Source organism: Mustela nivalis, assembly GCF_964662115.1.
Source record: "Mustela nivalis genome assembly, chromosome: 17".
In the NCBI taxonomy this organism is placed as follows: Eukaryota; Metazoa; Chordata; class Mammalia; order Carnivora; family Mustelidae; genus Mustela; species Mustela nivalis.
The window spans coordinates 26,893,289-26,914,556 of NC_139036.1; positions in this window are offsets into that span (position 1 = coordinate 26,893,289).

A 21,268-nucleotide genomic window follows, 5' to 3' on the forward strand; every position below is an offset into this window, starting at 1 on the left:
TACATACCAGACACTGTTCTAAGTACTTCAACATGCATTAACTTACTTAATCCTTACATCAACCTTAGGAAATCAGTACTGTTACATCCCCATTTTGTAGGTAAGAAAACTGAGGCACGTAGGGATTAGCTTGCCCAAAGTTACACTAGTCAAAAATAGCAGGTTCAGGATTTAAATCAAAGCAGCTTGGTTCCAAAGTCCATGTTCTTCAAGCCAATGGGTTGGCCAGGAATCACCTGGATAGGTTTTATAAAACACCAATAGTTGTGCTGCATTAGGGCCAACTGAGTCAGAATCTCTTGAGATATAACCCCAAGACACTGGCATTTTAAAAATCTCCCCAAGTGATTCTAACGCACATTCATGGTCTATAGAACCCAGGTGCACTGGAGAACTAAAGCTGCATTCTCACTGTAGCCTAATCAGAGATCTTAGAAACTGGTGATCTTGGTTGCAACGTTGTGGGGAAATGGTTGACAGGTAAAGATTCCACCCCAGTGGACTTAGGAATCCCAGAGTATTTCCAGGACTACAAACAAAGCAGCCTCTCAAAAATGACTGGTTTGGGGGACGCCTGGGTGGCTCAGTTGGTTAAGCAGCTGCCTTCAGCTCAGGTCATCATCCCAGCGTCATGGGATCGAGTCCCACATCGGGCTCCTTGCTCCGCAGGGAGCCTGCTTCTCCCTCTGACTCTGCCTGTGCTCACTCTCGCTCTCTCTCTCTCTGACAGATAAATAAATGAAATCTTTTAAAAAAAAATGACTGGTTTGAATCAAACCACATCTTGTGGACAAGTCTCCCACATGAGGTCTCTTGAGATGGTGACTCACCCCTCTCACTCCTGGCATTCCAGACCCTTGATGCCTAATATCTCCCCCCATTTTTGGAGGTGTCTCCCTCCATAAGCTCCTCCCAGAATACCGAGATTTTTCCTACCCCGGGATCCCACTGGGGCACCATCTTTTAAGAAGTAGTTCAGGTAGGAGGACCTCTTTCATCCAACACCAGAGGAGTCACATCTTTCCCTCACAGAACGGAATAAATACATTTAACACCGCCTCTGCCTTTTTTTTTTTTCCCAATTTAGTATTGTTTAATATGCATTTAATCAGGCCATTCGGTATTACAGCGGCTATGTAGCGTGACTCCCCCCACGGGCACGGGGGGAGGGCGTTATAGGCCATTAGGCTAAAGTAATATGTATGAGGAGTCACTTTTCCCCAGGGCGCAGTAACTATTTTTGCTCCCCAGTCGTCCCCATTAAATCATTAAACCTCATGACTATACTTTCTGAACTCTACCATGATCTTTAAAAAGCCAAGCATTAAAGGGCAGCTGTCACCCTCCACCGCCCAAGCCTCGGCCGCTTTATGTATTCACAGCATTAAGTCCTTTGTCAGTCTATACATCATTGATGCAGAAGTGGGGGGTGCAGGGGGTGGTTACAGAGCTTGAGGAGTCCACATCCAGCACCCCCCCAAGCTCTTCTCTAGGGGAGGGCCAAAGGGGTCTGGCGATAGACCCCTCCCCGGAAAAAGGTCGGGGTTATGGAAAAGTGACTGGCGAGAGGGGTCAGGGCAGCCGAGCGTTGGAACTGTCCATGGTGCTGACGCCCCATTCCGCAGACGGACTTTACATCCCCCCCATCTCTAACAGATTAAATTACATTTGGTTTTCCCAACTGGCAAGAGACATTTCACAGCCAAATATTTCCTCAAAATCCATCTTTCTCCCCCTCTATAGTGGATGTGATACTGCCCAAGGAAAGTTGTGGAGTGGTGGAAAGACCGAGGATTAGGATTTGAAAAGCTGTTAACTGTCATAATTTGGGTAAGTCCAAGCATCAGTATCTTCAGTGGCAAACAGTACTGATAAGGCCAATCACACACATTTAAATCATGTTATGTTTGTTAAAGTTAGTGGAAACCATAAACATTGCACATATAACAACATATTAATGGGCTCATGATAAATACTATTTGATAGTAATTTTGTTTTTATGATATAGTACAGCAAATATTTATTTTGTAATATTAATACTATTTGTTATTGTCATTGTTATTGTTGATAGGTGTTATTCAAGAGCCATTTTCCACTAATTTTCTTCTCCCCTAGAAAACCTGCCCCTACAGGGATGCAAAAGAGAACTATTACTAGTAGAAAAAGAGAACTGGTGTGTTTTTATTTTCTTCCTATGAATTGAGGTGGAGAGGACCCTTGAGTCCCTTCTCCCAAGACTGAGTCCCAAACCTGTGGGGTCTTTGTCCAAACCTAATTCCAGCCCCCCGATCTTCACCCCTGATACACAGGTGCTTTTCTCACTCTGCATCCCCAAGCCAGCCTCACCATCAAAACCTGGGCAGGGAAGGGTTAAGCATCCTAGCAACCCCCAACAGGGTCCTCCTCACAGGCTGGGAAACAATGGAGCCATCAGTCTATATTTGACCTTTGCTCCCACAGCGTTTATGACTTATTCCTCTCCTCCACAGCCTGCTGCGATTCAGCCTTCAATCTCCCACCCCTTGCCAGAGCTGTGCTGGCCCTCCCCCAACGCCCTCTCAGCCTCTCAGGCCTCAGTCCTTCCCCATTTCTCCCCTTCCTTCTTCATGTCTCCCAGATTCCTTTCTGTCTTATTCCCCATTCTCTTGTATTTTCTCCCTCCCCTTAATCCCTCTTCATGCTCTCCAACCCAACTTCCACTTCCCTCTCTCTTTCTTGCCTCTTCTTTCCTTCCTCCTTCTCTCAGCACTCTCCTCCCCTTACCATACAAATGTAGCAGTTGGCATCTTAGGTTTGGATGAGGGCTTTTGGAAAATCTCAGCTTGCCCTCTCCTCCCCCTCTAACACTCTCAAACCTACAGATCCCTCTTTGTTCCTCCCCCATTCCCTGGCACAGCTGTGTCCAAAAGTGGTCATGAGTTGGCACAATGGAAGTGTCGGAAATGGGGAAGATGCTACATCCATTCATGGAAGGAGGGTCTCACAAGGTGGGGGTAATGTCACCCGGAATGGAGCAGAGATGAATGGAGGTTGCTACCAAACAGGAGAAACCTTGGTGTGTAGAAACAGAAAGAGCACAAGTCCTGAGTATCAGAAATAACCAGGTTCCACCTACCAACTGAGTGACCTTGGGCAAGCTGTTTATCCTCTTTGAGCTTCTTCCTGCCCTGCAAAATGAGTTAATAATGCCTGCCTTGACCTCACTTTCAAGGTTTTTGTAAGGATCAAGAAATATAAGAGTGTAAAACTGTGTTGTAAACTGTAGAGGGTTGTATAAATACAAGGGGGTATTGTATTATTTTTTCTTATAGTCTCGTCTGGCTTCCCTGCACCTCCCTCCTGCCCCTCCCCACACCCACCCCCACCCTGGTAGCAGAATGGTAAAAGAAATGATCTCACATATCTATATAGTACCTTCCAATATAAAAAATACTTTGATAGCATTTTCACTTTTAAAACAGCCTTATGGGTGGAGGACTTATCATTGGTCCCATTTTAGAGATGTAGACACAAAAACTTAAGCATTAACATTATTTTATAGCAGGTGTGAAGTGATTTATCCAAGCCGATAACACTAGTAAAGTAATAGAGCCAAGACTCAGGCCTAAGTATTCAGCCTCCAAGTTCAGTGTCCTTTCCACCATCCCCTGTGGCCTCTCCCTTGGCCTCAGGTCCCACAGGCTGGAGGACACCTGTCTCAGCAGACAGCTACCCTCCTTACACTACCTGTTTACATTCCCGCCTTCCTTCAGAAATGGTGAGTTCCTTGAAGGTCTGGTGGGCACTTAGTGAAATTGTTTGCCAAGTGAATGAATGAATGAACGAATAAGCACCCCTCCCTCCCCATCACATCATGTTGCCTGAGTGTAGAGGTAGGTACAACTGAGAAGGGGAACTGCAACTTGTTCCTTTTCTTCACAACTTCAGAGCACTGCTGCATGGCCACAGAGAGGGCTCTGGTCTCTGGCACGAGTCTCTCTGGGAGAGGGGTCCAACCCCCTCAACATCCACACATTGCTCAGCCCCTGCCCCCAGCCCTGTGACAGCGGCCTCTGTAATGAATGACTCTGCAGTGGGGCCCAGCAAAAGGACAGGAGGGCATGAGACAAATCATAGCTGCCAGGCGCTAATCTTCCCCTGGGAAAGTCACCTCCACCCCCCTCATCCATCACTGGGCACTGGGCTGCCACCACATGCTCCCCCCACATACACACCCAAGACAACTGCCCAGGTTCTGTGGACGCATGTGAAGAGTGCACAGAGAGGCAGGTTGCAGCGTACACATGGGAGCTTCTGCACACAGGCAAAAACAAAACAAAACCAAAAAAAAGGCTGTTATTTCTCCCCAAAAGGCCCCTGCCTCAGATCTACCACCCCCAGAAAGAGTAAAGTCTGTTGATGCTAAATAAATCCACAGAGCCATACATTTGTTTAATTGCCTAAGAAATGTTTGCTGGGAATCTACTTCAAGTAAAGCAATATGGTACAGAGGACACAGAGATGAACAGAACAGGGTCTCACCCTGAAGGAGTTCACACCCCACCAAGTAGCAGAAACAAGTCAAGGGACATTGGGGAGGAAAGGGACACAAGCCATGGAAAGGAGGAAGATGGAGAGTCAAGGAAGGGATACCTCCCATTTGACAATGCAGGGACAACTTCATGAAGGAGGACCTTGAAGCATGGGTGGAATCTGTAGAGTCAGGAAGAAAGTGGTCTCGGAGTAGGGAGCAGGGTGAGCCAGAGCATGAAAGGTGAAGTGTGCATATGAGAGAGGGCAGTAAGCTGTGCATGAAGGGGGGTGGGGCGGGGAGCAAGCTAAAACAAGACTGAGAACTGTTCACTGAATGGCACACGTTCCCCCATACCCACTCATTCCCCAAATATACACATACAAAGAATCCCAGCCTCATGAAAGAGAAGAGCAAGTCCATCTCCCACCACAGGTCAATTACAGGGAGATGAATCCGGCCACATTCATTGTCTGGGAGACTCACAGAAGAGTCTCCCAGACAAAGAGGAGATGTGCACCTAGATCTGCAAACCATGTCACCACAGAACCACACAGCCACCTTCCTGGCCAGCACTCCCTGAGCCCCGTTCCAAGAGTTTCACATGAATTATTCCCACTAGACTGTAAGCCCCATGGGGCCATGGATTCTTTCTCATGGCTGAATCACCAAAGCTCAGAACAGTGCTTGGCATATATAGAAGTTGTTCGATAAGCTTTCGTTCAATAAATGATTGATCTCATGGCCTCATTTAATAGAGTTGTTATGCCATAAGATAGACATAAATATTTCCTCCTCCACAGCTCACAGTAGAGAAAAGTTAGTCCTGGAGATATTCGGAAATGTGCCCACACAGTCACACAACTACTAAGTGGAGGCCCCCGGGTCTGTGTCAGTGCAAATTCTCCACCAGCCACACTCCGGAGCCTCAGCCCTGGGTCTGACTTTTATATCTCTGCAGGCATGGTGATGCTTCCAGGAGGCATAATTTGAGTCTGCTCTCTCAGAATCTGCATAATCATGAATTATAGTAACAAGGTACTAATACATACATGTATGTTTCTATAGTTATACACACTCAGTTGGCCCACTTTAAGAAAGCCCAATACAAACAAAAACACCCAATTTCCAAAGTAGATAAATCTAGGAGGGCTCATTTGCTTTACAGAAAAATTCTTTGTGCTATTAAGGAAAAAAAAAAAAAAGAATCGTCAGAGTTCTTAAAGTACCGGAACTTCTCTAGGCACTGCAAGGCTTATCAAGGAGGGTAGGTGGGTGGAGGGAGAGCCCTGACATTTGCAGGTCACCTGCTGTGTATGAGACAATTCTTTGCCCTGTAGAGGAGACATTGTCATCCCCATTTTATAGATAAGGAAACAGAAGATCGGGTTCAAAACTACTGAGTCCTGCTCTGTGCTAGGAACCAAGGCAGGCCCCAGGGATTCAGATACCGATAGACCTGTCTTTGCCACCCCCACCCTGATGGCTTGCATTCTGATGGGCAGAGAGGTAATAAACAAGTAAGTGAAGAAGTGAGCAAATCTTGGAGAGAATTTCCTGTGATGATAAGTGCTTTGAAAGAAACACACAGGGTGATGGGACAGAGGTGGAGTCTCTGATGCAGACACGGAGTCTCCTTGGCTAGAAACTGGCTGAAATCATCTTTAGCTCCTTAGGTCCAGCACAGAGAAGGAAGGAAAGGAGGATGGAAGGAAGAAAGTGTGGGAGGGAGAGGCGAAGAGAAACAGTCAACCTGCTCCTTCCACCACACTCCCTTGGCAGGAACCCAAGTGGGAAGAGTTGCTAGAGAGGCAAAACGTATTAGAAGCCATTGTCCATTACAAACCCATCTGAAGTTAGCTCTGAACTACTGGCACCAACTCTGGGAAAATAGGAATGTGGTTTGTAAAATTTCAGATCCGCCAGCTTGGTGGGAGCACTAGAACAAGGAGGACGGGGACTGTGGATGGACAGGGCGATGCAGGCCAAGGAAAGTGTGCCTTTGTGAGGGATGAAAGGCCAGGCTGTCCACACTCGGCTTCTGGCTCCGCCACTTCAGGGCGTGGAGCTTCAGAGGGACGGTCCCACCTCTCTGCATTTTAGTCCCCTCGCCTAGCAAATGGGGATAATGATTGTATCCGGTTCCAAGGGCCACAGGGAGGATTGATGCAATCAGCGTGTGCCACTGCCTCACTGCAGGGGCCATCAAAAGGTCTCAGCATTTAGCCCAGTGGAGGAGTCAGAGGAGCTCTGCGGATGCAGACGGGGAAAGAGGGCAGGAAGAAGAGGCAGAGAGAAGAACTAAAGAAAGGTAGAAGGAAGAGAGACAGAGGGAGAAAAGAAAGCAAGTGGGCATGTGGTTACAAAGTTTCCCTTCAACTACCCTCAAAGCTTAATAGATTTCTAAATGGCTTATTATCACCACCGATGAATTCTTTTAAAGGACCTAATTATAAAACACCAAACTATCTAATTGGGTTGCCTTGACACAGGTGCAAGCGGGCTCTCTGGATGGTAGTCCTTGCAAAGCCTGCAGAGCCGGATCAATGGGGTGGGGGCTGGGGGGTAGGTCCTGGGGCCACAATCAAGCCCGCAATCACAGCCCCTCCTGCCACTGCCAGGCCCCCCTGAGATGCTCACTGCGGGACCTCTCTCACCCGGTGGTGGGAGCAAAGGGCTTGCAAGACAGGGCCCAGCTTCCCTTGGGCCCCTCTGGGATTGGGGCTGGGGATGAAGCAAGAGTGTGTCCTCAGAACCCATTTAGGAGGGTCTCCGTCTAGGGGCATTGGTCAGAATATCGAACCCTTGTCATTCCGTCATTGCTCTCTGGAATGGAAGTGCCCGGGTAGGGGCCATGGAGATGCAGCAGAAATGCATTTGTCTTACACATCGTTGGAGGGAAGGGGAGGCTTGGGGAGTGCAAAATGTCAGAGCTGGCTATATCCTTCCCGCATTTGCTCAGAGGGTCCCTGGGCTGGGGGAAGCTCAGGGTTCTCAGGTGCTGTAATGGTGGAGACACCACCGTAGCGATTCCCAAAGTATGTTCCCCAGGCCTGTGACAACAGCGTTACCTGGGACCCTATTAGAAACGCAAATAATGGTACACACCCCTGGGGTGGGTCTGAGCAAACCATGCACTAATGAACCCTCCAAGAGATTCTGAGGCAAGCTCCAGTTTGAGAACCACAGTTCTCCTGTATCCAGGAGGCCATGAATCAATGAGGCCGCCATTGGTGGTGCTGCTGGCTGAAGGAGTAAGCGGAGACACCAGTTTCTTAAACTAAATGATGGCCATCAAGGGGGCACCCCCTGCGCATAATTATTTCTCCTTTTGCTAAAAGGGACAGGTGAGAACTGGACAGCTAATGATGCTCATGGCGTGCCTCGCCCTCACTGCCCTGCAACCCTTAGCGTCTTGCAGGGTCCTTCTCTTCGGGCCCGCCAACTCAAGTGGGATTCCGTTTCCACGCGGAACCCCGCCAGAGTCCTGTTTGCGAGCTGCATAGCGCTCAGGTCCCTAGGCTCTATCTCACCATTCCTTCCTCTGCTAACTCTGTCCTCGTCATCCAACTGCTTCTCAGCCATACAGGGTCCCAGGATCCCTCTTTCACCAGAGCATTTCCCCTTTTACTAGCTTGACATATGGAACCTGTGGGTAGAATTTTGTTTACTGTGTAAGCCACAGGTGCCATGGCTTGAAAGGGTGTGGAAACCCATGCCCCAGGCCTTTCCAGCCCTAAGACAAACCAGAGTCATGGGGCTCTGGCCTTCGGCACCTCGGGCCCTCCTTTACTAGCTGGAGGACCCCAAACAGGTCCCCTCCCATCTCTGAGCCCCATTTCTATAGCTCTCGGATGTGGGTGTCGCCAACTATCTCTTAAGGGTTATGGTGAGGATGAACAGAAACTCCACACAGGAAGGACTCTGCGCCTGTTACATGGCAGGGTTGGAGATGCCGTCCCTCCTGAGGATTCCGGATGGGCTCCAATGGGGCTAGTTCTCCCTGATCTGGGGATGTCTCCAGGTTGCACCCAGCCCACCCTCTTCATTTCATTAACAAATCCTGGAGTTCTGGTGCACAGCCAAGTTCAGGGCAGTTCAAAAAACCTCTTGTTGTGTGCCAGAGGCCCCGACAAAGGCTGAAGCTGCAGAGACGGGCTAAGAAACTTCCCTGGCCCCTGCAAGCTCCAGTGCCGGGGTGGGGTGGTGGGAGAGACACGTGTATAATGCATCCTAAAGAAGAAGGCAGAGGGGCACCTACGTGACTCAGTGGGTTGAGCCTCTGCCTTTGGCTCAGGTCATGGTCGCAGGGTCCTGGAATCAAGCCCCACATTGGGCTCTCTGCTCAGCAGGGAGCCTGCCTCCCCTCCCCTCTTTGCCTCCTTGTCATCTCTCTCCTGTCAAATAAATAAAATCTTTTAGAAAAGAAGAAGAAAAAGACGAAGAAGGGGGAGGAGGAGGAGGAAGAGGAGGAGGGAGAGGGGGAGGAGGCGGAGGGAGAGAAGAAGAGGCAGGAGGCACAGAGGTGTCAGATAACAGGGTAACTTCGGAGACAGACGTGGGTTCCGATGCTGACCTCGCCACTAACTCACAAGGTAATCTTGTGCAAATCTTTTAACCTCTTCTCATCCCCTTTGCCTCCTTTAGAAGATGAAGAGGAGAAACAACTTTAAGGGAGGAGGCTTACAGATGTTGTGGATAAGCACCTCCACATGCAGAGGCTCAGACAGAGGTGTTATTATCAAGGCAATGGACTTCCTTGTCCTCCAGGAGCCCACCCTGCCTCGGCAGGGTCAGGGTCCGAACGCTTCTGGTGGCCGTGGGCTTTGGGGTTAACCAGATGATCCGTGAATACACAAAGAAACCCCAAACAGCTTAACCTCAGCTGAGGCACAGAGGGCCCAGTCGCCCAGCGAATGCTGGGCCCGAATCCTGTGCTCCATTATTGTGCCTGAAAATCCTTTAAAATTTCACACAATTTCCCGCACAGCAGTGTGCTTCATAACGCTGGGAGCCAAGGCGGCCCAGTAATTGGGACTGGAGTGGGGCAGAGTCCAAAGCAATTAATCCAGCCTCCTTCCTTGTTTGCGCCAGGATAAGCCTGACGGGGTGGAGAGTAATTGGAAAGGAGCGGCCTCCATCCCCAACTCCAAATTAATATTTTCCTGTCCTGATTTAATTCCGCCCGGGAACACTGACACAGAGACACGCCATGTCAAGCGCTAAGTAATCCGCCACAAGCCACCTGAGGGGGAGGAAAGGACTTTTCCTTTTCTTTGTGCTTGGTGGGGTGCCGAGGGGGATGGCAGCTAACAAGACAGGACCTCAGAGGTTGGAGGACCTTCCAAGGACGTCTGTGTTCTGATTTCCATCCCCGTGCAGGAACATGTCGCATAGGAGGGGAAAATCGGGCACTTAAAAGGCAGACAGACCTGAGTTCAAATCCAGACTCTGCCACTTAGATGTCTGGCCCTGGGCAAGTCATTTAACCCCATCGTGCCTCAGTTTCCTCACCTGTAACATGGGAATAATAGTACCTACCATGAGTGATTGTCATAAGGATTCAGTACAATGAAGGTAAGGCACTTAGTACCTCATAGGTGAATGGTAGCTATTTTTACTGTTATTCCCGATTTTCTGATCAGAAGCCAAGCACAATGCTGAGCATTGAGACTATAACGGGAAATAAGACATGGGCCCCAGGCTTTAAGAAGCTTGCATTCTAGCCCCATATATCCAGGGTTGGTACACAGTAGGTGTCTAATGCATGCTAGTTCCTTGCCTTCTGCAGATGGCATCCCTGAGTAGGCGATCATTTGACCTCTGCTTGGTCACTGTTAATTATCCTATTGCTGAGGCACTTGCCTGTGTGTCGGCCTCCCCTTGTTCCCCTTGCCTCCTTGCACCCCCACCCCACTGGTTCCAGCTCAGGCCGGCTGCACAGAAGAGTTAGAACCCAAGAATCTGCAGATTTCTGCTGAAGATCACGCTGTCCTGCCTGGCTCTTTCTCAGCTAAACAGCCTTCTAGTGGGTCACCTGGGGACCTCTCCCTCATCCCCTGCAGTCAGGCATATTGGACAACCTGGAAAAACTGGGGTGGGATTGAAGTCAGCTCCCTACGGAGGTACCCTTCTCTGTCCCACATATCCCCCCAACTCCCCGATACCTGAATCCTTGTCTTGAGGTCTGCCTCCGGGAGAGAGCAAACTAAGACAACCAGGTATTCCCTAAATCCCGAGGTAGAGCAGCGCTGCTGCGGTACCCCTGCTGGCAAAAGAGACCTCACTGTGGGGTAGCTCTAGCACCCTGAGGGTTTCGAGGCACTGGCAGAGGTACCTGGGCAGAAGGCACCCAGTGCCGGGGCGGTTAATGCCCCCCTGCCCCCCTCCCTCGCCAACACTCAAACACTCAAAGCCTGCTAGGCAGCAGGAATCCTGGCAAGAACTAGAGAAATCCGGTTTTTCATGTGCCCCTCCCCACAGCAGGTGGAAGGAGAAAGTTCAGGGTAGTGAAGCAAGAAGATGCCTCAGTGGGCTCCAAACTCCCCCGAATAAAATCATTCAAGCCAAAGCAGGGAGTTACCAGAAAAACCGTGTGTTCGACAAAACTGCAGGGAAACTGTATGCAAATGTCAAACTGACGAGGAGAGGAGGGGGGCAGGGACAAGAATAAACCAAACATTAAATCAAATCAGTAGGAGAATAATAGCTAAACTCCTTCTTACTTGTAGCACTCAATTCTGTAGTCGATACGGTCGGGAATGAATGAACAGCTTCTCAGAGCCACATCTAAATTCCGTGTATCACCCCAAAGAGCAGGACAGGAGCCATCCAGGAGCAATCCTGCCCTCCCACACAGCACCCCCACACTTAGGAGCAAGTAGGCATGGGAGGGAGCCAAACCTAGACCCCCTCAAAAAAATGGAGCCTGGGGCACAGCAGGAGAAACCCTGCATAAGGTCTGGGTGACATGGGGCAAGTCACGTTCCTCTCTGAGCCTCAGGGAATCAACATGAGGGACAGCTTGAGAGGCTGTTGGGCACACAGGGACACAGAAGCCTGTGGTCTGCACCCACAGTGCAAACAAGGGGGTGAAGCAGGTTGAATGAGGCCAGGTGACCTGTTCTTTTGCTGCTGCATAGGAAAAGAGGTTTTGAATTTGATTTTTTTTTTTTTTTTTTTTTTAAAGAAACAGAACTGGAGAAGAAGGGAAGAGTGGTATCTGGAAGAGAAGAGAGAAGCCCTGTGAATGGTATGATTAGTTTGGGGTGTGGTATGTGATGTCACCTGCTCCCCTGTCTTCCCATGAACACCACAGGATAATCCACGCTGCTCACCCATACTCTGGGAACGGGATGTACACGTGGTACACGGGGCAGCACGAGTAGAGGGGTAGAGTGGAGACTGATGGGGCCCAGCTGCGTTCAGGCTCCACACGTGGAAGATCGCCCAATGAGACGCTCCTCATGGCTCTGCCCCATGGCCATTCCTTGCTAAGGTCATGAGCCAGGCCCAGCGCCAAGGCTGGTAACAAGCACAAATGTGAGGGGGTCCTGCTCTGTGTCAAAGACCAGAGAGGAGAACACAGCAGACAAACCAACTGAGAACCCCCGGAAGAATTCTGCACACAAGGTCTAAGGCTGGGGGACAAACGAGTCTTACCTGAGCAGCTTCTAGGAGGCAGGGTGGGGCTAGCACTTCATATTTTCTCACTGAATCCTCAGAAACCGGGCTCCAAGAGTCAGGGATGGATTGGCTCAGGGTCACAGCTGGGAAGAAGTCAAGTGGGAGGTGAACCCAGGTGTGGATCCTTAGAGCCCCACATTGTTCACAATGCACCAACCATGCTTTCAAAAAAACGAGGATGCTGATGGTAGAAATGGGGCACTCTCACCTTTTGCCCCAGACAACCCCCATGCTCTTCTGATGTCTCCAAGCTGCCCCTGACATGTGAAGCCCTCCTCAACCCCAGCCTCGGGCTTTATCCAGCTGTCTCCAAAGTTCCAGACGTGACTTAGACCAGAACAGCCTCACCTATTCTGCCCTCACCCTGCCCACCGCTACTGCCCCCGACCTCAGGGACCTCGGGGGACATCTATGGCATTTATCTGCCCAGAATCTCTGTTTTGAAACTATACTTCAAATTTCTTTGGAAGCCTGCATTCATCTCCCACAATGAGACCATATGGTTCTACGGGGGCAGAACCCACTCCCTGGCCCCAGGGATAGCCATGGGCCTGAAATCCTCCCTCTGCCCCCAGCTGTCATGACTGGTGCATAAGTGGGCATGCGATCTAAGCTGGGCCAATGAAACTGAGTCTTGAGAATTATACCGTTACTATTGAGAAGCAGATACTCTCTTTGTTGAACCATTAGGATGTGGGCCCAGTGCTACTGGCAGCCATTTTGTCACCAGGAGTAGAAAGCATGACTGAGAAAGAAACTAGCCTAAAGAAAGACAAGAAAATCTGAGAGAAGACATTATCTTTGATAATGTGGTCTGAGCTTCTGGATCCCACGGCACTAGTGACCCTATTGCTTAAGCCAGCTTGAGTTTCTATCAGCCTCTTTCCCCAAACTGAAATGAGCTGGGACTGATACAGGTATCAATATCTTGTGGAATTTGTGCCAGTGTGCTAACCTCTGCCCACTCTAATCTTCTGAAAGGAATCTCAGATGAATTAAGCAAATCCACCTTTGACAGTGGAGGAAACTGAATCATGGATTCAAAAAAAAAAAAAAAAGTTATTTTTCCAAAGCCTCTGAGACAGGGGCAGAACTGAGATTTGAACTCAAACCTTGAGATTCTTACTCCCATGTCCTTTCTGGATGATGGTGTGATCCATTTTGTCTAATTCTTAAAAGGTCTGTATGCAGAGTGTACACATACTGAGTATGAGTGTGTGTGTGGGGGGGGGGTGCTTCTGTGTCCTCAGAGAGATACTGAGGTCCCCAAGGGCCAAACTTGTACCACTTATATCCCTGACAGTTCCTGGACTCAAGTCAATGCAGTGGGGTCCCCCAACCCCAACCCCAAGCAAGTATAGATGGGTTTCATGAGAATGTCACTCAGGACATGCCCAGAGCTAGGCAATAATGTGATCCTGGCCATGACCCACCATGTGTCCAGGGCAAGGGTTCAACCTTGCTGAGACTTGGGCTGATATGAAGTTTAGCCATACTAAGAACAGTACTAGTAAAAGAGATAACTTCCATGAGTATCTCTTGTGAAAAAGTCAGACGCGGTTGAAAAAGAAAGCTACTGTGTGTTCCACTTTAAGAAAATCCAATACATAAAATCTAAATTTACATCCTGAACTTAGAGGTTAAAGGATATTTTTTATAAGAGGATTTTAATTGTTAGAGCAGTTCCATTGAGGAGCCAGGGCCAGTGTGTACAGGCCTCTCCAGCAGGGGGGCAGAAATGAAGGAAACAAAGAGAGAGACAAAAGGCTGAAGCCATGTCCACGGAGGACCCCCGAGAGGAAGGCCAGGATTGCAGTGGGCAGAGGAAGAAGTCCACGGACATTGTCCCAGAGACACGTGATTGTGTAGAATGAGCATACTTGTAAAGCAGCAGTTTGAGTCCTAATTGCACTGGGCAAAACCCCACAGGTCCATCCAAATAAGACGCGGGACCCCAGACCAAGCCAGGAGGGTGTGGTATAACATATTACCATCTCCACAGCCTCCTCTCCCAACCTGTCCCTCTGGGGCCTTTCCCTGGTGCCCAGCTTCCTGTGAAAGAAGTGTGCTTTCTGCTACATTGACACTGGACTTGAGGATACAACTCCTTTCTGCAAATGGAATAGAAACAGTAGTGACATACGCCACATCCAAGCAAAGACTTCAAGAACATCACGGGTCTCTCTGCCACTGGCATAACCTGTCTTTGATTGGGACTGCTTTTTCAGTCTGAATCCCAGAATGAAGATACATAAACCTGAGCCACAAATGACCCACAGATGTACCATAAGCAAAAAATTAACTTTGTTCCTGTAAGCCATTGAGATTTGGGGATTGTTTCTTACTGCATCATAAACTAGCAAAAACTGTCTAATACAGAGGGCACCTTTCACAGTTTTAAGGCCACTTCTGACAAACCAAAGGGATAAGTGGGTCAGACACGTCACTTCAGATCGATGGGGTACTTAGTGAAAGGCAGATTCCCAGATCCTCCTCCCAAGGAGTCAGTGCATCTAAGGAGGCACCCAGCGATTCGTAATTTTGACAAGTCCTGAGGATGACATGTGGACGGTCAATGCATCATACTTTGAGAAACCCAATCTAAGGAGTCCAATCTTTTTTGTGTCCAAAGAGGTGCAGTGACATGCCCAAGGTCACACAGCAAGATGCCAACAAGATCTTCAGCTCTTCTCCCTGAAGCCTACCGTCCTCCCCCAGAGACACAAAGGGAAGGCAGAGGGGAAAAAGAAAAAACTCATAGTTTGAAAACGCAGCTCCAGAGAAAAAAACCAGTTGGGGACCAGGAATTTAAGTTGAGCCAGGGTACAGGTTCCAAGCTGAGACGGAAGCTGGGGGGTGGCTACGTGACACTGCCCACCCCCATCAGGCTTCCCTGGAAGAATGGGGGTGGGGAGAAAGGAGTCAGATTTCAGAGCAGGGTGAGTAGAGGAAGGAGAAAGAAAAAAATAAATAAATAAAAACAGAAAAAAAAAAAAAAAGTCTTCTAGCCCCAGTTAGCCCAAACATCCCCAGCTTCACTGCGGGAGCTGCCCCAGCCCTCTTCGATTTTGATGTACAGTTTGAAACAAATCAATAGCAGTATAATAATACTCAGCACGCTGTGTAATTTTTATATCATTAGTTTTCATTTTCCGCTCCCCATGCATCAAAAAACTTACAACGGGCTCGTAAAGTTTATTTAGTATTCCATGAATTCCTAATCAGTTTCATTTCATAATGATTCAGGAGCCGCCCGCTGCCTAGGCCCCCGTGTCAAAAAATCGATAAAACCAACACAGTTTTCCTGATGGCGGCTGCAAAAGGATCTATTGTAGGGGAATTATGATTTATGCCCTGGCCTGAACCGTGAGCAGCCGCCTCCACCCGGCGGCTCAGGGCTGAGGTCTTCGCCGATAATGATTTATGCACCTTCTGCTGGCCCCACCCGAGATCCCTCCCTGCCCCAGCTGGCCCCTGACACTGCCCAGAGGGGAGCAGGGTCCACTGGGAGGGAACGAGCAAGGAAGGAGGCACCAGGGGGAGGCCCACCAGATGTCTGAGCATCCCTGTGTGGGCCCAGCACCTGCCTCTAAGTCCACCCACCCCCAGGACGGCCTAGCAGAGAGGCAAGGTGTTGGGGGAGCCCCACCTGGCCCCAAGGGGTTGCCGAGGGAACAGGGCTGGGACAGATGCATATGGGTGGAGAGGGGAGAACCCCAGCTCTCCAGTGGGAACTCTCACTTCTGTCCAGGCTTCCTTCCCAACCTCCAGAATGAGCTTTGCCCCCACCTTGAACCCATGCAGTCACGGCCGCTCTCAATACCCTTGCCCCAAAGAGTCCAGGGAAGCCGAATGGTAAAATCCCAAAGGTCATCGCAACCAAAAGGCCTCAGCTAGACCTCACAAGATGCAGAAGCAGCAGGCTTCTGGGAATTCAGAGGTTGGAACGAAGCTCCCAAGACTCCCAAAAGGGAAAAGGGCTTGAGTCACGGGCCCCTTTTCTTCCTAAGGCTACTTGGCTCTGTTTTCAGGACCCTCCCTTTGATCCCCCCCACACCCTTCCCATCCCCTTCCTCCACTGGTGGGTGATTAATGGGTCTAGGAGACATGTTAATGGGATGGGCATTAAGTCCAACAATTGGTTTAATTAACAGCAACTAACCTATCGCAGAAAGAGAGATCTCAGGGTGACTTCGAAGGGAAGGGGATGCTATAGGGTGACAAGCAGCCACCAGCACTGGGGCCACCGGTGTGTACCCCCACCTACCGCCCATCAGCTAGGTCTTTTGGCCTCCCCCTGATGTGCAGAGAGGGCTGGGGGGCCCCAATTTAGCTGGGTTGAGAGGGACAGAGATTCAGGGATGGGACCCTGCATGGGCTCTGTCCCCACTCAAAGGTGGCATTCCAGCCTTCGAACCAAGTTAGAATAAATGGGCTTCCTCCTCATACCTTAAGTTGCCTTTTCATTCACTCACTTACCAAACATCTGGGAGACACCTCACAGACACTCCATCTATTTACGAGCGGCTCAGAAAAAGTGTGCCACCCCACCAAACATAGCTAAGGGCAGGGGCAAAGCCAGGATTCTAGCAGAGGCTCTCCAGGTCTGAGACCACAAAGTACCTCACCGCCCCCTTCCCCACCCTGTTGCATGCTGGCAATCCCCCCATGCCTGGCCGGAGTCCCAGTCTGAGGATAGCTGCGCCCCAGCCCCCCACCCCCACAAGTCCACTCCAAATCCCATGCACAAGACAGCCTGGGAAGAGCCCAGGTTTGGAGCCAGACTTGGATTCGAATCCTGATTTCTATCACTCACTGGTTGAGTGATCCTGGGCCATTTAATTAACCTTTCCGAGTCTGACTCGCCTCTGGGAAAAAATGGGAGCAATAATTTCTGCCCTGCAGATGGTGATGAACCAAAAAGGGAGGTACGTAAAATGCCCGCCCCCAGAGGGCCTCTGATAAATGCATCCTACCCTTCCTCCACTCTGCCATTGCCTCTTAGCCTCGCTCACTGCCCCCCCCAGAAAGTCCCCTATGTGGTATTGGGGTGAAAAGGGGGCTCGGATATGCCCCTCTCCCCCAAGAAGAATAACTAGGACCACAGCCCATCCAGGACCTGGCATCAGTGGACTCCAGGCCATGTCACCACTCAATCACGGTTCAGATGAGCCCAACCTAATCTATGCAAACCCACCAGGGCCTCGTATGTCAGGCTGCCCCCCCCCATCCCCAAAAGGGATTCGAGGGAAAGTTTGACCTTCTCCCTGCAGCAGAGTCCAAATTCTTCCCCACAAAAATGGAGACCGTGGATCCTCGTCAGCACTCCCAAGACGCTGGTTTCGCCTCTTCTGCAGCGTCCGGTCAGGCTGCCGCTGGCCTCCCTGGCCTCTTTCCTTCTATCCCTGGGTTTCTCCAAGTTTCCACTCCTTATGCCGTCCCTCACCTGCTTCACCCACTGGGGAAAAGAAACCCTCTGTTCTGTAAGGGCTGGAGGGCACCGAACACCTCCCCCACCCCCATGGGCCCTGCTAAAAGCCCACAGACTTCAAGAGAACAGCCTCTCTCCCCTGCTCCCCTTCTCCTTTAGGTCCCCCTTGTCCCCGCGGTGACTCCCTCACCTCTGGGCTCAGGGACAGTCCTGCTAGGAAGGTAGCAAAGTGGGCAGGGAGGCTGATCAGCTGCCGGCCGATACCACTGGTGCTGAGCAGGGAACGCCAGCTTGGCTCCAGCAGCTGAGAGCACTGGAAGGACCAGCAGATCTCTCCATCCCCTCCTCAGACCCCTACAAACACGCAGGGGGTCCTGCAACCGCCTGAGGGCTAGCTCCCCTTTGAGCTTCACTTGTTCCAGGCCCTCTCCCCCACCCTCTGTCCCTGAACTCACCTCTCATTCTGCCTGAGACAGGAGCCGGCCAGGCCCCCTGGTCATCAGGTCAGGCTCCTGAACAACAGGGTCCAGCTCAGGCTCTCTGAGCCTCAGCTGTTTCATCTGTGAAATGGGCTCAGTGAGAGTTTACGTGTCAAAGGTAAGGGCCAAGATTGGATAAGGCACTATGGGGACTATGACTCCTTCAACAATCCTTAGAGGTCTTCCCAGGACCCGGGCCCAGGCCAGGACTGTTCCATCAGCAACTTGGTAAGTTACGAAGCTCCCCGAGTAGAAGAAACCTTGGAGATCAGAGGCTTGCTCGGGGACACAGAGGGTAGCAAAGAAAACAGGAAACTAGATACTAGACCAAAGGCCTCTGTGTCCCACAGGGGTGAGGAATCCCTGGGGCAGGAGGGAGCAGGGCACCGGGGTCAGAGGCACCCAGATCTGGCCACCTGCCAGTGGAAGGGACCTGGACAAGATACTGACTCTCTGGGCATCGTGGTTGCTCATTTGTAGAAAAGACAATAACCCTGAGCTTCCAGGAGGGCCCTGTGGGGATCCGGCGGGAGGCGATAGGCTGGAGGGAGTGAGAAATGGAGCTTTGGAGACAGGAAGAGGTGGATGCCGGCCTTCCTCTGCGACCTTGGGGGAGTCACCGAAGAGCGCACTGCCGCAGTCCTCTCTACAGAGGGAGCCTTCATCGTCCTCGCCCCCAGGTTTCTGCAGGTTTCGGACGGCCTTGCACACGGGCACAGAGCTAACCCCTGACAAGTGCTGCTGGTAACATGGGCACAGAGCCTGGCATCGGAGGGGAGTTCAACTGATGGTTCTTCAAACTATTAGGGGGTGAGGACAAGGATTATTACGGGAAGCCCCATAAGGGATGCCATGTGAATAGGGTGAGGGGTGGGCTCTGTCGCTCCAACCCAGAGCCCCTGTAACACATTTCTGGCCACTGATGTCTCTCTGTCCCCAGAGGAGGGCAGGACTTGGGTCCCATCTGGCAGTTGAGGAAACGGAGGAAAATTCTATGCATTTTTTTTTTCAAGATCTCACAGAATTGGAGACGCAGAACTAGACAGGCCACTCAGCCCTGCCAGGTGGGACTCCAGACTGAAGGTGTGTGCTGCTTTCTCTTGCCTTCTCAGGTAATTCCTCACAGTGATTACCACGTGCTGGCTGAATTTTCTCATGTCAAGCACCTGGCTAAACGCTAGGAAGGGTTTTTCTCATTTAAGCCTCACACTACCTATGAGGTTTTCTTCTCCGTGTTTTACAGATAAGGAAACGGAGGCACAGAGAGTCAGGCAGCTTGTCCAAAGTCATGCTGCTCACAAGCATTGAGGGTTGGAGTAGAAGTTCCAGGATATGGCGCCTGTGAACTTGACCAAATAGTTGCACCAGCCAAAGGAGAGGTGGCCTGTCCATGTAAATATAGGCTGGTGGGTCCCCGCAGAGGTCCATCTGACAACACCACTGCGTCCCCAAAGGACAACCCTTGCCCTCCTCCCAAGCTCGGGCCAATGGCGTGGAAGGGGAGCCTAGCTCCTCACAGTCCCCAAGGGCCCCAGTGAAGAAGTCCCCACAGGCTCCCTGCAGCCCCCTTGAGCATTCAGGACCCGTGTTCTTCCTGAAAGTCTAACCTAAATCCTTCAAGGTCCAGGGTGCTCCTGGACACCTCTCACTAACTCTACCACCATCACTTTCACACCCACCTCTCCCCTGGTGACAGCTTCTAGAAGGAAAAAGAAAGGACGTCAAGGGTCCTATTGGGAGCAAGTAGGGCCCCCAGCATGGACTTCTCCCAGCCCTCAAGCACCCATGAAAAAGCCCAGGCTTTGCAGTCACTGGGCCTGAGCTCCAGCGCTGGTTCTGCATCCCTCAGTAGTGTGTCACAGAGCAAGGAAGTACCTTAACCTTCCTGAGTTTCAGTTTCCTCATCTGTAAAATGGGATCAATCATCCTCATTGTGATGAGGCTTAAATGCCACAATGGGCTAAAAATCTGAGCATAGCCCTCCTGGGCACATGGCAGCTGGCTTCTCCCTGAGCCAGTGATTGAGGAGTGCGTGTGAAGAGAAAGCCACAGTGACTTATAGGTCCTCACCTGCTAAAGCACACTGTCACTTCTGCGTTTCTTTTGTTTGTTAGAAGAAGGACACACTCTAGGGAAAGGGCATTGGATTCCATCTCTAGAAGGGAGAAGTCTCAAAGGATTTGTGGATAATATTTTCAAAAACCCACAGTGTGGGGGAGGGCAGGCCAGGACACTGGAATTTTTAAACCCTCCCCCCGCCCGGGTGACTCAGGGCTAAGATCCACTGAGATGGAAAGTCACCAACTGAAGGGGCTTGAGGAGGGAGAACCAGCAGGCCGTGACTCGGTAGGGTCCAGCCAGCCTACTGATCCCCCTTCCCCAGGGAAGCCCCCAGCTGTGGCCTCAGCCCAAGCCCCAGGTCCCCAGCTTCCAGCTCTCCCAGGCCCCTCTCTCCACACCGCCCCCCCGCCAGCTACTCCCACCCACAGGCCCCTCGCCTGGGCCCCAGCCCGGCAGCACCCAGCACTAGCCTCTCCTAGGTCTGTTTCAGGCCTGGACAAACCTGTGGGTTGTGGGAGCACAGGTGTGTGCCCATGTGCGTGTGCCTACCAGGTGCGTCTGCTCGCAGTCCAGGACTCCCTGACCAGAGGACCTCTCTCGCCTTCTCCACACCGCTTCTCAGTCTGCCCTCATTCCCTCGCTTTCAGGGGGTCTCCCTCCACACCCATCCTGTGGTTCCCTCCACACCCATCCTGTGGTCTCCAGGCCCTGACCTGCCAGCAGGCAGGAGGTGGCTTCTCTGTGACAGTTTTGAAGGAGGAGCCCAGAGGGAATGGGCGAGGCCCTGGACTTCCCCACCGGCCTTCAGGAATTCCACAGCCCCAGCCACCCCGGGGGGAGCCAGGAGAGAGCCAAAGCCAGGGCCACGTCCACTGGCAAACTCCTCTGCTTCTCTTTCCCCATCAAAGGTCTGGCCTGCCCACCATGGCCTGGACCCACCAGCCTCCAGAACCCTCCTTCCTCTCCACAGAGTCTCTCTGGGCTTTCTCTAGGCCTTTCTGTCTCTGTCTCTCAAACTCCAGGTCTGGGTCTCTGGCTTTTCTCTGGGAGAGAGGTCGCAGGGGCCACAGCTCCAAAGGTTGCGGCAGGCAGCAAGAGGGC